General features: G+C 37.7%; 1 protein-coding gene across 2 annotated transcripts in view; it reads right to left on the reverse strand.

Annotated features, from left to right (window-relative positions):
• snap25b (synaptosome associated protein 25b) overlaps window positions 1-15,731 on the reverse strand; it is a 41,698-nt gene extending 25,967 nt beyond the window's left edge. For both annotated transcript variants that reach the window (XM_039673157.2, XM_039673165.2), the window contains exon 1: window positions 15,640-15,731. The gene's annotated coding sequence lies outside the window, so the exon portion shown is untranslated. The remainder of the gene's footprint in view (window positions 1-15,639) is intronic.
• Window positions 15,732-17,543: the final 1,812 nt, after the last annotated feature.

The raw sequence follows: 17,543 nt of genomic DNA on the forward strand, positions 1-17,543 counted from the left end.
CAGAATTGATATTAATCTGGACAAACTCAAAGGCAGGTTAATTTTTGCATGCATGCTGCATGGCAAGAAAACAGACAAATCTATAAAGTGGAAATAGGTCAGTCTATATGGAGCACATATGGTATTAAGATTCCCATTCCCTCTGTCATCCGCAAACACTATTTTTCGTTCCAGTTCTTTCTATGGAAGCTGTTATAAAATAATCATTTGAGAGGAAACCTCAATACCATGTCTCACACTTCCACAATCGCACTGCAAATGTAACACCTCAAAAAGTAATCGCCAAGACTCCTCAAGTGCCAATTACGTTCCAAAGATCCACATCTTAAGGGGGAGGGGAATTAAATTTCTAAGCAAATCCTCAATTAAAGGGATAGTTTACTCACCCTCATGTTGTTCCAACCCATAAGACCTTCGTTCATCTTCGGAACACGAATTAAGATATTTTTGATGAAATCTGAGAGCTGTATCGCTCCTCCATACAAGTCCATAGGCTTCTTGAGGGATTGAAACTTGCCGGCCCCGAAAAGTTATTAAAGACATCGTTAAAATTGTCCAAGTGACTTAAGTGGCTCAATCTTAACTTTATCAAGCGACGAGAATACTTTTTGTGCCGAAAAACAAACAAAAATAACGACTTTATTTCAACTATTCACTTCCTTCTCCTTGCACCTCTAGTCAGTTAAACTAGTGTAATTGCGTAGAGCTACGTCACACGTAGGCTCACTATTGGCCGACGCTGGTCATGTGTGTGATGCGTGTGACATACAACAACAGATCATTTGCTGTTAAACTAGTAACCTGTAGGGTTGGGTATCGTTTGAATTTGAACGATTCTGATTCCGATTCCGATTCCTTGTTTCGATTCCGGTTCCTAACGATTCTCGATTCCGATTCTTTTAAGAGGCAGGGTCAAAAAAGTTTAGCTAACCTTGCTAACCAACGGCCTTTCTGAAGGAAATAATCCTTTCTGAAGGAAATACTCCTTCGGTAAAAATACTCCTTTTGTCACAAATTTTGCATTTTGCCGAGATTTCATTATTTTTAGAAAAGTGACTGTGAATATCGAAACTAGGAATCGAAATTTTTACTTTTGAACGATTCCGGGAAAAACGATAGTCTCGGTTCCAATCGATACTCGATTCTCGATACCCAACCCTAGTAACCTGACTCGAGGCCCAGAGAGAAGGAAATGATTCGTTGAAATAAAGTAGTTATTTTTGGGGGGTTTTGCGCAAAAAATTGTTCTCGTCATTTGATAAACTTAAGATTGTGCTACTGTAGTCATTTGGACTGTTTTAACGATGTCTTCATTTCCTCAAGAAGCCTAGGACTAGTATGGAGGAGTGATCCAGCTCTCAGATTTCATCAAAAATAAACGAAGGTCTTACGGGGTTGGAACAACATGAGGGTGAGTAATTACTGACAGAATTTTCAGTTTTGGGTGAATGATCCCTTTAATATGAGCTCACAACAGTCAATAAAGATATACTGACAGACTTTCATACATCTACAGTACATGATAATGATGGCTCAGAAATGAATCTAAAAGCATCCAGAAGCCTAGAGCAAAGTTTGTCATTGTGATTTCATAATGTGTGAGGATGCTGAGGGCAAGCCCATGCATGTACGCAGACTGGTTTCTATGTGGCAGAGGCTGAACAGTAAGAGCAGTGGGTTCAGAACTATTTTTGCTTCATGAGTCGTGAGATATTTAATGTTTCATGGCCATAAAACAGCATGGAGTGGAGCGCATGAAAAATGAATTACGCTTTTATTTTGTTCTTTTGCGAATGCAGTGAGCGGCGTCTGAAAATAATTGTTGAGATGTGGTTTGTGGATCCATTACCATCTAACACAAAATAATGAAATATTTTTCAGACGTTGGAGCAAACACTCCCTAGAGAGTGTGCCATGGTGTGTGCTTTTCTTTCTGTCGAACCTCAGTTCAGTAAAACCATTTTTTGATGAACTATGACCTGTATCAGAAAATTTGTTGTCCATCCCTGTACTTCCTGGAGAAAACAACAGTACTTGCTGGTTATTTAAAGCACTCTTGTTGAACTTGACATTTACGACTAACAGTTATATTTGAAGGTCACAGGTGACCTTGTCCAAACACATCATTGACATAGGCTGTGTTCAGTATCTCTTGCTGTTTCTGGATTATATAGTGCACTGTGCACAATGTAATACCTGGATCACATACATCCCATTCTTGACTTATTATACACTCGGATTATTGTCCTGAAAAGAACTGACATTTTTATACAAAACTGGATGAATAATGCAACATAGACATTTTTATTTTCCAGAATTTGACGTCACTTTCTGAATCAATCTTGCGACATGCTGAGTTTATGTGACAACAAAGTAGCAAAGCACTGTTTGAAACATGCATCACTGCTATGTTATTTCACAAAAGCTTTTAAAGAATACACATTGTTAAAAAGTTTAAAAAACTAAAAAACTTTTATTGAGTAAGGATGCATTAAACTGATTAAAAGCAACAAGAAAGACATTTATATTGTAACAAAAGATGTCTATTAAAAAGAATGTTGCTCTGTCATAACTCTCTGAGTGTTTGAGATGAATGTATTTGACAGTGTTGATATATTTGGCCTTGGCGGAATTGAACAAGTACAATAATTGCTACTGCCAATACACACAAGACACGCTGCTGCTTCTGTACAATATAGAGTACATGAAATACCCGTAGCAGGTCTATACAGGTGGAGCTGGGGAAGGTGGAGGGTTTCATTGCTACTGATACAGCAGGAACCAATCAGCTGTGCCTTATAGAGAATGATGTGGTTGCAAGCGGATTGAGTTAAAGGACCTGTCCGCCATCTAGAGTTTCATAACAGAACATTGTATGTCTTTTTCAACGTTCTATTTAGAATAATCGAATCCTAAAAAATATATCACGGTTTCCACAAAAAAATATTAAGCAGCACAACTGTTTTTAACATTAATAATAATAAAAATCAGCAAATTAGAATGGTTTCTGTAGGAAGTGTTGTCATCACAGGAATAAACTACCTTTTAAAATATATTAAAACAGAAAACAATTTATTTTAAAATTGTTATAATATTTTACAATATAATGATTTTGACATCAAAGAGGTCATCATTTTATAAGAATATCGTTTAAGTTTCAGAACTGAAAATGTCCTTGTTAGTCCAATAAAAGCTTTTATTTACACCAGTCTCAGCAAACGACTCTTTTTCAAAGTGGGGAACTATGACGTCAAAGAGGATAAAACACCACCCCTGCAGAAGAAGATCAACGCCTACTTCAACACGGCCGGTTTAGCCCCGCCCATTCCACGCATAGCTAAATAACATAGATGCCTACCTCGTGATGACAAACCGGTTTGAGAGTGAAACTCATTATAATATGCAAAACTGTTATCCACTCACAGCAGTGGGCGTTTACTTTCAAGTCTTCAACGCGAGACGCCCATAAAAACCGAGCGTTTTTGAGCTGGGCTCAAAACCAGGGTCGAAAATAGCCTATTACTCATTCATTTTGATGTTTTTTAATGTAAAAACCAAGCGAACGTCATAAGTTGACCTCAAACAACAATATAATGAAATGTAAAAAGCCAGTTCATGACCCCTATAAAGCAACATCCAACAGAAGTGAGATTGTATGGTCTTTGAGATGGACACTAATGTGATTTTTCTCAATGGAAACTGCATCTTCTCCAAGTGATAAACAAGAAATTAGAGGTCCAGTTACACTGTATACGATGAGCTTTCTCTCCATCTCTCACTCCATTACTCTCTCTCCTGAGCCATCCTAATTCAGTATTCCATTAATAATGGATGATGTGTCTGATAGGGAACAAGAGCAATGGCTTTCTCATTGGCGAGCATAGCCTTGTCTCTACAAAGCCATGGATGCACAGGCCATCTTGTAAATCATTGTTCTTCAAGGACGTGGCTTATCCGCCAAACCGGCTTAGTTAATCCACACCCCAAGGGAAAAACTACATCGCCACCCAAACGTGGCAGCCGCGCGTACTTTGCTTTTCTTGTAATCCAAAAAATCCAGAAAACAGTCGGACTGACCATTTTGGCCAATGTTTACTCAACTACAATGCATTTTATAGCAGTTAAAATGCCAAACATAGATAGAGATCCTTTGCCAGGCACACATCTTTATCATTTTCATTTTCAGAGGGAGGATTATGGAATCTGCAAGAATGAGGGTTCAATGAAAACACATCTGTATTAACCAAACCACACCAATAGATAGCAACATAAGGGAAGGCACATTGCAGTTGTCTCTTTTCTCATTTCGTTTAGCCCTTTGGCAAATGTTGTGTCGTGCAAACCACCTCTGACGTGAAGGGCGAGCACAAGGTTGATATATACGGCAACCTTGACATTGAGAAACAGGTTTGTTGAACTCTGGCCACATAGAAAACAGCAACACCGCTCTATCATATACCATTTTGGAGGATATTGCCCTTTTATATTCATGAGTGAAAGCATAAAACTATGTTGCACAAATGACAAAAACTATACATCCATTTATACGTCCATTTAATAGAGAGAAGTGTCTCTGAATATAGCTATTATTACTTCTGTGCTGTTGTCTTTATACAGCATTTGCCATCTCCATTTGTATTCAATGTGCTGGTGATGAATCTTGAGGATTATTATAAATAAAGACCTGAACCAGCACTGAACAAAAACATGGTTTTGAAATATTTTGATTCAGCCATCAAATCCATCTCGATTGAAAAGTACACATAATTTAATTTCTGCATCAAATAACCCTCAGTTCAACGTTTTAGCAGATTTTTTCACAGACACCTTTGATAAAGAGCTGATGCAAAAGCGACCCTCGAAAATGTGATGCTTAATGTTAACGGCAGACCAAAACCACATTAATGACTCAGCTGCAATTATGAATATAAAATAAGCAGAATAATTAACACTGAGTACTCAGAGTGATCTGACATTCAGAGAACACAATATGTGATCAACAGCATCCAACTGAGTCTTATTTTGAGATATTAATGCAGCTATACAACAAAAAATACTACTAAAAAATAAAGCAACAGAATCTGATATTTCATATACAGTACATATGATATCTTATACTGCATTGAGAATGCCCAGTAAACAATAGATGTCATTTCACCACCCAACATAGTCCAGCTATGAGTAACCCACTTCTAGCCAAAATAACCTTGAATTTGTTTTTGGTTTTTTTGTTGTTTTTGCCAAAATAACTTGCAATATGTATGATATTCCATCATGTAAGATAAGTCAACAGTGATAACAAGGTGTTTGGCTTCATTTCTTTAACAAGTTATCTAATTGATGACTAGTCAATTCTTGGGCTATGGTTAGACATCTATTAAGCCTCGTTTCAGCCTAGATGTTAGGGCTGTGTTTTAGATGTCTTGCAAAATTGGTGGCTGGGAACTAATGAAACAATGTAAGATTCATGCATTTTTTGGAGCTCATTGTCTACCTCAAATGAGCGCATTTTTTTTGAGCGAATCTTTGCGTTGCAAGCAATATCAGGTAAGTGCTGAGTGCTGACAATGAAAAGACCAGGTGCTTCTTTTTAACACATCCCAGAACAAATCCCAAAAGCACATTGCTTGGCAGGATGTGTTACCCAGCACAGTTAAGAATAGCTTGCAATGATGAAACATACAATAAAAAAAGACTGCCTGATGAAGGACAAAATGTTCGATGACCATCCATCACAATGCAAGAAGATTAATATGACCCAAAGGGGTAATCCATCGACCGGAAGTTGAAGCCTCGCGGGAACTGCCATCTTGTATCAGAACTTCACTTCCATTGACTCCCATTCATTTTGGCGTCACTTTGACAGCTAATAACTCTACATCTGAGGCGTTTGAAGACCCCATTTGTCCTTTATTTATTTCTAAAGAAACACGACAATGTATAAAATGCTCCATTACCTTGTAGCGGCCCCGTAGAAGCAGTTTTTTGTAAAGTAGGCAAACGGTTGCGTCATAACCAAGCGACTCTCTGTCGCACAGTAGAGAGATTACCGTATGGACAGGAGGAGAAGCTCGCGGGCAATTGCGGAAACGTGGAGGCAAAATGACAAAATAATTAATCAGAATACCTAGCAAAAGTTTCTCCTGCTCCTCGCTCATGGACAGCTCCTATTCACACTCTCCGCCTTTGCATGTTTCGGAAGGGAATCATTCAGATTTCTCATGCCACAGCCACTAGAAGACAGACGGGTTGCTCATGTCATGACTACGTCGTCAAGCTCTGCCGGTTTGAGTCTGCGCGTCAGGAACGGAAGTGCTAAAAAATCGCCAAAAACGGGCTTCACTTCTCTCAATGGAGTTCCAATGAGATGGCTCTGTCCACTTCTTATACTGTCTATGATATCAGTCCAGACCAGACCAGATGTTACCACGTCTACCTCCACAAGAGTGCAATGAATGAGTCTCTTTTATAGCAAACAAGAGTCCACAAAAGGAATTGGATGTTAGAGATCAGTAGATTCAGTAGACATTTCAGTGTATCCTCCGAAGAAGATCGACCTGCCGGCCCCCTCCAGAGACCTGCTGCCTGATGTGTATTAAACCCGTCAGGCTGTGTCACGTTGGCCACACCAGATGACACAGGGCCACAGATTAAACCCACCACTCAATGAGGATTTATGGCCTATTGGCTCTCTTTACTGCAATCTTACTGTGTTGTCCCGCCCCTTCTGTTCAATTCACGTAGATCAACTCTCATTCATATACATGTACTTGGACTGTCAATTAAACACATTAAATCTTTACACATTAAGACACTTTGACATTAACTTCTACATAAATAGTTTGTATAATAAGTCAGTTAATGTATTTATGCTCCGTGAAAACATTTGAGATCATCTCGGTTGGCATTGCAACTGGCTGTGACCCAAGAGGCAAAACTTTTAAAGATTTTGCTCCCCAGTAAACACTTCCAGCAGTGTTATCTGGCACAGACATGAGTCTAATTATAGTAATATGTGATGTTTACTCTTGCAGAAGTGCCTTTATGCATGATTTAGTCTCATGCCACACCAAATGTTGCCTTAATATGCAGCATTATCAGATCTCATTCCACGCAAAAACCATGTCACAGGATATACCAGCTGTGACCTTCCATCCTAAAGCTTATACTTTCCTGTATGCATGTTTTTTCCTAGCACTCGTCTACTATTACCTGTCTAGACAGCCATTAAACTGCAGATCCCATTCAGCTTAAAGCTTGATAACCATGACAACCAGAAAAGAAGGGGAGAATGAGGAGAAACAAAGGAAATCAAAACTTTTACAAACAAGGTTTCATATAAGACATATCAAGCCAACTCAAAATAACAACCAGGGTGAGTAAAGGACATAAAGAGAAAATGGTGGGACATCCATGAGCAGATCCGTTCCCTTGCTAGAGAAGCGTTAGTTTTTTCCGCTTGCAAATTCGGAATCCGCCATGGCGGATAAATAGCGAATCCACATGGCTTTGGGAGAATCCACAGGGCATGGGAGATGAGACTCTGGTTGGGTTATTACACGATATGCCCAAATCACCCATTACTCATTAAGAGAATAGGGACAAACCTTTATCAACCATTTTTACCGCCATTAAAGGGATAGTTCACCAAAATGTACTCACCCTCATGTTGTTCCAACCCTATAAGACCTTCGTTCGTTTTCGGAACACGAATTAAGATATTTTTGATGAAATCTGAGAGCTGGATCACTCCTCCCATAGGCTTCTTGAGGAATTGAAACTTGCCGGACTTGAAAAGTTATTAAAGACATTGTTAAAATAGTCCAAGTGACTACAGTGGCTCAATCTTAAAGGGATACTCCACTTTTTTTTGGAAATAGGCTCATTTTACAACTCCCCCAGAGTTAAACAGTTGAGTTTCATCGTTTTCAAATGCATTCAGTCGATTTTCTGATATTTAGAAAAATATCAGTAACCAGACAGTACCTGGTCTCATTGACTTCCATTGTAGGAAAAAAAAAAAATACTATGGAAGTCAATGAGACCAGAAACTGTCTGGTTACTGATATTCTTATAAATATCAGAAAATCAGCTGGATGGATTCAAAAACGGTAAAACTCAACTGTTTAACTCTGGGGGCGTGGTAAAATGAGGCAATTTCCAAAAAAAGTGGAGTATCCCTTTAAGTTTATCAAACGACTTTATTTCAATTAATCATTTCCTTCTCTCTGGGCCACGAGTCAGGTTACTAGTTTAACAGCGTATGATCCTACGTCACACGCATCACACACATGACCAGTGTCGGCCAATAGTGAGCCTAAGTGTGACGTAGCTCTACACTAGTTTTTTTCTATTACACTAGTTTAACTGAATAGAGGCCCAAAGAGAAAGAAATGAATAGTTGAAATAAAGTCGTTATTTTTGTTTGTTTTTGAGCACAGAAAGTGTTCTCATCGCTTGATAAAGTTAAGATTGAGCCACTGTAGTCACTTGGACTATTTTACCAATGTCTTTAATAACTTTTCGAGGCCAGCAAGTTTCAATCCCTCAAGAAGCAAATGGACTATATGGAGGAGTGATCCAGCTCTCAGATTTCATCAAAAATATCTAAATTCGTGTTCAGAAGATAAACGAAGGTCTTATGAGGTTGGAACAACATGAGGGTGAGTAAATACTGACAGAATTTTCATTTATGGGTGAACTCCTTAAACGTGGCTAGCAATAGTGACCATGTGCTTAGATGGTTAAAATAGGACCCTAACAGTGTGAGTGTTCTTCAAAACATCTGCTTTGTATTCCATGAAGAAAAGAAAGTTGTGGTGATTTAGAATGACATTTTTGTGTGAACTATCCATTTAAAAAAATAAATTGCATCAATTGCATCAGAAGAAGTAAAAAATCAAATCCATCTGACCCCCTGAGAGCTCTGCTACCGCTAATAATCACCTATTAAATCTTGCTCAACACGAAAAAACAGCTCATCAAACCTAATCAGCCTTCCAGAAGACCACAGTTCTCCAAAGTGAGAAAAAAAAAAAACTGAGAAAGTAGGTTAGCACAAGTTGTGTGATTAAATATTTGACTGTAGCTATCACGAAATCGCCAGGTTGTTCCTCAGACAGCTGTTTTGACGCTTACGCCGCTCCACAAGGTCGAAATCGAAGGTCGGCTACAACCAATCCCCAAACGCAGACATCTATAGAATTAGGAAAGTCAGGATAATTGAATTCTGTAACTCCAGAGGAGGTATCTTAGCAGGAAGTGAATTGGCAGTGTTAATATCCAAAAGTCAACAGAAATTCAGTCAAGACTGATAAAATACTGTACCTCCATTTGGAAAACGCGCTGAAACACATTAATCATGCTCGGCGTTGCATTGAGAGGCAGAGTCAACTCTGAAAGTAGGACACGATCATGATCTCAGCCATGTGATGGAGAGGATGTCATGTATAGCTCCTCTTTGTTTCAGTACAATGCATAAAAACAATATTCCAATGATACGTATCATATTGCCCACGCTCTTCTAAAACAGATTTGAGATAAAATAATGCTTGAATATTATAATATTTCCCATTATGTTGACACTTTTCCATCATTAACATCACAATAGCCTCCAATTTCTAATTTCGCTGCAATTTAAATGAGACTTTAATTCAAAATCCTTTAAAGACAGCTCTTCAGAAGTGCATTGTGGGTCTTCAGATGTAGCTGTTTCTATGTCAAGGACGGTGAAAATGTCAGTGCCGCACACTGTCACATCTGCCTTAATTCACAGCATACTGCAGACATACATTATTCAATGAGAAATATGAGGTCAAGATTATTAATGTAACATTGTTTTTGTGTGGAGACACTGGGCTGAACATGGACATGACTGGCTCTTATAAAACCCACAATGCACTATAAACATAACCAGATTCTGTAGTGGTATTTAATATTGTGCATAATATCATATCTAAATATTAATCCTACAATGGCTCAGGCTCAAAAATCAATTTATACATGCAAAGCTATTTTAATATGACTTCTGTGGAACACACGTTTTTTTCATGCAATTAAAATAAATGGCAGCAGGGGTTTTCAAGCTTGAATGAGCTTGAATTTTCATTGAATAATAGCTTAATTTCAGTCTGTTTCTCAAACAAAAGCAAATGGCTTCAAATTCTTGGTATATTTTGACATTCCCAATATTTCAATATTTGAAAATACTGGTAAATAAATATATATATATATATATATATACGTATATATTACATTGTATATGTTGCTTGCAAAATTAAATCTGTTACAATACAAAGCTACATATACGCTGCCTGGCCAAATTTATTTTTTTAAGTCTATGATTGGATCATTATTGCAGTGATTATTATGTTTCTAGCATGCTGTGTGTTTGGCAACAGTTCGTCTAACCCTAATTGATGGAGGAGCTTTTCATAAGCAACCATGCACATTATGGCCATATTCCAGGACAGTCAAGATTTGTGTTTTTATTTATTTATTTATTTTTTGTGGAAATTGTGAAGGAATGAAGAATAATTTTCACACATGAATTGGCACCTCTGAGTTCAGACGTTAAATTCATTGAAAGTCTTTGGAATGTTCTGGAGGAGACTTTACAGAGTGCTGGACTCTTGCATTCTCAATACAAGATCTTGACCAAAAATAGATGCACCTCTAAATGGTGTGATGTTATTTCCATCAAGAAACAACACAATTTAAGCCAAATGAATCTTGACATTGTCATCCTGGAATATGGCCATGAAGTGTCTTCCTACATAGTTGTTTCCAAAAGGACACCTTATCAACCAAATGATATAAGGAGTCCATACTATTCATGCAGACCAAAACACACACACACACACACACACACACACACACAAAAAAAACCTGGGAGTATAGTGTAGAGTATGTGTACAGTGCAACAGCAAAGAGCTTATTTAGAGCTTGTTTATGTTTTAGACATGTCAAGTTGCGATACTAAACAGGACCACACGGAGAAGCCAAAAAAAAAAAAAAAAACCCCGAATCTGCGTATACTACAGTACACGGATTCATTCAGAATTACTTCAGAATTATAAAAACATTATCCTGAATGTGTGTGGAAACAACATGAATGTACTGAAATGTGTCTGTGCATAAATTCAAAGTGTGATCAGTGTGCACATAACTAAACTATTAAAACAAAAATTCAAATGATTAAAATAACTGAACATTTGAAAAATGAAAGTCAATAAAAAAATGAAACCAAAATCCTTTGACCAAAACGTGCTTGTTAGCATATTTCCCCTGACCCTGTGCGTCCAAAGGTCCCGTCCTCCAACCCAATGTATGGCTATATTCTGCTCAGTTCGCAAGGGACCATCTGGTCACATATGACCCTGAAAACCCCTGGGCAATAACTCCAACACACTAAAGGCTTATCTCCATTAAAACCCTGATCCCAGGATCAAGGAGAGTCCCTGGAGCAGTGGCCGGCCCTCCACTGAGAAACTTTCCTCATCAGAGAGCTCCAAACCAGCATACTCCCATGTGTTGCTTTGAAGATATTGTGTCTGTATACAAAACTGGACATCGGTTTTGCATTTTTCTCGTTATGTTTGCAGACAGAATCCATGGGAGGGGAATTGGTCCTAAATCAGTGGGAAAATGGAGAGTTTAACCGAGGGCCATATTTGTGCCATGAGTCTATTTTCTCTCTCCTTGCCAAAGGCAAGTATGGGGACAGCAAAGGTGATGCAGAAAGGTGGAATTCATTTCTGACACAAGCAGAGTTATTTGTGCCCGGTAATTTTTATTATTATTATTATTATCATGATGTTATCTGCTTTTTTGACTATATCAAATAGCTTTAATAAAAGGAGGGGAACACTTTTCCCTGAGGAAGTATTTTTAGGAGAAGAACAATTCATTTACAGGCTTGAACATAAGTCATGCATAAAATTCAAAATGCAAAAATGCAAATCCACATAATTCTAATAAACTTATGTAAGCTTTTAGGAGGAACAACAAAATACTTATAAAATAAACAAAATTTACTCTTCTCAAACCAATTAATTATTTCGAGCATGAGGGTTTACAGCGTACTTGATATCCAGAGTGTGACTGTGGTTCAATGTGGCGAACAGGACGAGTGGCATGATTACAAATGAGACGACAGTGAAGATCAAGAGAGGACCAGGCCTGCACTATTTTTATTTTATTATGTTGTGTTTTGTTATAAGTGACAGCAGTTGTCCCGCCTAATTCTTCCTATAACAACAAACTTTGCTTCACTCTACCGCAATACGAATGCAAAAACTGCTACAGTCCGTAAGATCATGTAAAATCCATGACAGAAATTTTAAAGCTGAAGAAAGAGTGAATAAAACATGAAGCAAAAGTACAGCAGCAAAATAGGCCAAAAACACTGTACCATAAGAAGCCACAGGCCCCATGACATTATAAACAACTTATCCAGAGCACTATTAAAACATATTCTCTATGAAATAGTCAACTTGTATCATAAAACAACTCTTTTTACTTTCTCAGTGCACACGTAGTCTTGCAATGCAAAACATCAGTGCACGTTGTTTGAAATAAAAATGTGCTTGTCTTTATAATCTTTAATCAAAAAATAATATCCTGTTCCGCCTCTGCAACTATATTCCTTTCGCCTGTTATCATGCATCTTTCTTACTTTTGAAGACTCTCCCCATCCAACAGCTTGGCTCCAAATGCTATATTTCGCACATGCCAAACAATTCCTAAGGGATGAAATCAAATCTCAATCTATAAATGAGAAGTCATATTTCATTTAAAAATACTTGCTCAGATAAAATGGGTTGCGAATGACATTCAAAGCATAAACATGTGCAATGTAATTGTGAAAGGCACTACAAGAAATTGAGAAAATTGGTCTTTGGCCAACTATAAAAACTAGCAAACTAGCAAAAAAATTCATAAAAGCAGGTTGCACAAACTTTTGAAGGATGCAACCCGTGTTTTTCCCCCGTGACTAGCCGAAGACACACAGCAGATAGGATACGGTCACGAAGAACAAGCCGTGAAATGTGCAGTGTTATCAAAGACCACATGTTCTTTTTTTGAAAAGGAGGAAAAAAGATGAAAGTCTGCCCTCAGAAAATGTTTCTATTCTGGGTAAATGCCATAGATTACACCCAGACAAGTGACGCAACCCAAAAGGACACCACAAAAACCTGCTGAACATCGCTACCATAAAAAAAAAAAAAAAAATTCAAGTATGATAATTCGAAAAACTTCACGATTATATAATTGTCATATTTGTGTCAGAGCGTTGGCTGTGTAGTACAGCAGCGTTCGGGAGGTTCAAAGCAATCATCTTTACCAGAGGGGATTACAGCTTTAAAACCAAAGTGAGTGTCCCATTCAGGAAGGGATAAAGCCCAGTGTACTAATCTGATGGAGCGGAGGTAGCTTGTACGAAGCCATCCATTAAAGCCACCAGCCACAGTCATTTATGTGGACTGCTAACTATCTCTCTGACCCTACAGAGGAGCCTGAACATGTTAGCATTGCAACGCCTAGAGCATGTGCACAGCATAGACGGCATTAGTCATCATCAAAGTCATCGAGGGAAGAGAACATTCCAGCGAACAAACAATTTGTATGCTGACTGTTTGACATACGGCGCCGTCAACGCGGCCAATGAAGTCATATGCAGCCCAAGGAGCGTGTTATATCACAGTCTCTGACTGACGTGATGTTTCCGTACAGGTCACAATGTCAAATGTCTTTTTAAAAAGGAAAATATTTGGCAAAGGCTGTGTATAACGCCCCAAATCATTTCTAGGCAAATACACCACGTCTTTTTAAACACCATGTGTTAGGAAAAGCAGTGCTGACTTCACGCTGTGTTGTCCCTTGGCACTGAACACACGCAGGTGGGGTGCGCGACCAAAATTTTCACTTTCACCTGCTTCAAGCACCTCAGTTATTCTCTAAAACTGGATCATATCGACGCTGATCTAAAAATAAAGGAACAATACGACACGTTTTCATCAAACATCCCCACGTGAACCCTGAAACAAAGTGTCTTTCTGTTGCCACCAGCCTCTCCGGGGGAACGATTCTGTGCCAACACCCTGTTGGAAGATATAAAGCTGTAAACAGACCTGATGACGAAGAAAACACACCCTGGCCTAGATAAACAGTTATGCAATCCGTACTGGCTACTTCCCCCTAAAACAGAAGAGTAAATGCCAACACTACAAGTCCCAAGGCTCTGCTTGAACAATTGATGTCTGTTGGCTCATTGCACGTGGAGAGATGTGATAAACTTTTAGCGCCTTTGATTGAAATAGAGAACAGTTAAACCTTTAAATGCACCACCCCAGAAAAACAAAACAAAAAAAACTTTGTATTTTAATGTGTGATTTGAGATTTCAATCACGTTTATCATCTATGAACAAACGTATAAAATCTTACATCATAATCGTATTATTGCGTTATGAGGTTACAACCTCAAAACCACAACATTGGTAAGCTTATATATAAATGTATGGTAAACTTTGCAGAAATTACATTGATGATGTTACAAGCATTATGGCATGGTATTTTGCTGACTGCATGTTATTAAATCATGTAATGCTAATATATCAACAGCATGAGCTGTTAAAATCAGTTTTTACTGTAAAATGCCACACAGTGACTTAAAGTTCATCAAAACTGGCCTCTGCGTCAACTATGGTCAATGATGGACATGAAAAGGGAGCACGATGTTAATAAATAACTGCATTCAAATCACAAGATAATGCTATAAATAATAATAACATAACATAAATGCAATACAAAACAATTCCATGCACATAACATAAACAAATAAAGCATTAAAAAAGATCAAATTAACACAAAATTAAATCCATCAAATGTGATCGGTCACACAAGAAATTCTCGGAACTCCCCTTTTCCATAATTTGAATGGTTTTCAAATGGTTTTTGTAATACATTTTTATTTTATTTTACTTCAAAGGTATACATATATTGCTTAATTAAATATATATTTATATTTAACAAAGCAACAGATACATATACACATGCTGTATTGTTGTTTTTACATTTTTTTTCCTTTTATTTTTTAAAATATATTATTAAGTTAATTTACAGTTAACCAATTAAGAGGTTTTTAGCATAGTATATTCTACCATTAATTGGAAAAATATTTTTTCGACAGCATATGATTGCAAATACAGTCCAGAAGAACCTTACTTGTTGTTTGAGAAAACATTAATTTCATAATGCATCTCAAGTCTAAAAAAGGACATTCTCATTATTTCAATCTGCTCAAAACTAGGACACATCTATGATTAATTCGAAAGAAGACAGTTTCTTCGTACTATGGAGGTTTGACTTCCACAAAAGAATTAATTTCGGTGTTTAAATAACTAGTTGTGCGCTTGTTCCGTCTATTTTTACAGTTTTGGCGCGCGCGCTGTCCGTGGTACTGAAATCCACACAACAGGCATGAGCACGAGCCGACGCTTTGAATCGCTCAATTACATCCTCGAAACTTCTTCGAAAATAAAAACGAAAATTACACCATAACAAAAATCAACGAACTAAACCTGTGGGAGTTAAGCGACTAAAGCAAAAGCCCGGCTAAAAACAAAGAAAAACACCTACCTTGCTCTCGATGAACCACGTTGGGGATGTTACTATCGCCTTTGCCTCCTTCAGCACTGATTTGGGTCACCTAGTGCTTGTGCACACAGCTCTGGAGTGAGTGAGTGAGTGAGTGAAAAAACCCTCATCCCTCATCAAAGATGGCGTGCCCCCACCTGACGTCATAATGACCCTCAACACAAGGGCGTGCCTATACAGCCTCGGAGTGAGTGTAAATAACCCCGCCCTCATCCAGGATGACGAGCCTCTCTAACGTCACAATGACCCTCAACGCTAGGGCGAGGCTGCTATGGGATTTAGAACTCATTGATCCCTGATAATTGTTAAATTGGAGTGCATAGGTTCAGTAGGTTGTTTATTATCCATATTGTTTATTGTGATTGCGAAATTAAGCATTTTCCTTCTCATTTAACACTCTAGTAAATGCTCACCTAATAGATTGTGGCCTCAGAGAAGTGGTTATCAACACTTTTGACCCCAGGGTCACCCACAAGACAATATTCAAAGACAAACTTTTGAAACTGGGAGATTAAAATTGTGTCAACATTCCATATATTTCAGGAGCAGTTTATTCTTCAATAATAATAATAATAATAATAATAATAAATTAAAAATTTGTTTGAATTTGACCATGTCGTCAGTTCCCATAACCTCATTAAATACTGTGTTTTGCATACTGTAAGTAAATAAAGGTTCCAAAATGGGAGTATCATATGGCTGTGCAATAGAAGAACCATTTTGGGTTTCCAATGCATCATTAAAAAAATAAAAAAAATAAAAAAATAATTAATGTGACAAACACTCAAGAGGCTTTTGTTGAATTAAAAGGTTCCACGAATGGTAAAGATTCTTTATGGAACCACTGATGTCAATTAAGAACCTTTATTTTTAATGGTTTAAATTTTATTTTATTGTTAATCTAGACAAAATGTCCTCCTTATAAAATATGTAGTTGAGCAATAGTTTGCCAAAGTGCCTAATTGTTCTCTCTTGTCATGTTACTGTTTGTAAAGGTGAATTACATTTAACAGTGACATTAAAGGGTTCTGAAATGGATGCCTTGTTTGTATATCCAATAACTTTACTGTTTCTTGCCCCAAGCATCAAGCCTCCCATATCTCCTAACAGGATAAAGCTTAGATAAAAGCGCTTTAGCTATAGAGACTTGCAGATTCAGATAAGGGGGAAGGAATCAATAACACTAATTTGATTATTTAATGGCTCCTAAAGGTTTGTTGCTCACTGTTCTTTTGTATGTGGAGTGTGTTTGCATTGAGGATAATGTGTTACTGTGGCGAAGGAGGAGCAGATCGAGAGAGAAACAGTCCGCTAGTAGTAGAAAACAATCTGCCAAAGTGCTTCTCTACATTATAAGACAAATCAAGACATAAAATCTGGATACTTAATTCAGCAGGACAGATGAAGGTCAGGATTCTTCGGAGATAAAACACTGTCCAAAGAGCGGCTCCACGAGCTTAAACATGCACTGTACAACAAATCACACACACCCTGTTAGACAGTAGAGGAGAAAGGGGTAACACTTTCTATAAAGACTGCTTATAATGTATTATAGCCCCATTTATACTTATTTATAAGTATACTATTCTATAAATATATTGGTAACACTTTACTTGAAGGGGTGTGCATAAGACTGTCATGACACCTTCATAACCATAACATGACAAATGTCTTGAATATGAAGTAGGGTTTATGACAACTGTCATTAAGTGTCATTCACTTATGACATTTTTAATGCAAATATGACATTGTTTGAGATGTCTTTGTTATGACACGTTGACATAAACCAATACATCATAACCTGTCAGTGTCTTTGTCAGGACAACTTGACATTAAATGAAGTTAAACTGTCATGGTTGGCTTTGACATTGGCTGTCATGAGGCCA

This window comes from Pimephales promelas, chromosome 15 (assembly GCF_988280905.1).
Source record: "Pimephales promelas chromosome 15, fPimPro1.hap1.1, whole genome shotgun sequence".
Taxonomy (NCBI): Eukaryota; Metazoa; Chordata; class Actinopteri; order Cypriniformes; family Leuciscidae; genus Pimephales; species Pimephales promelas.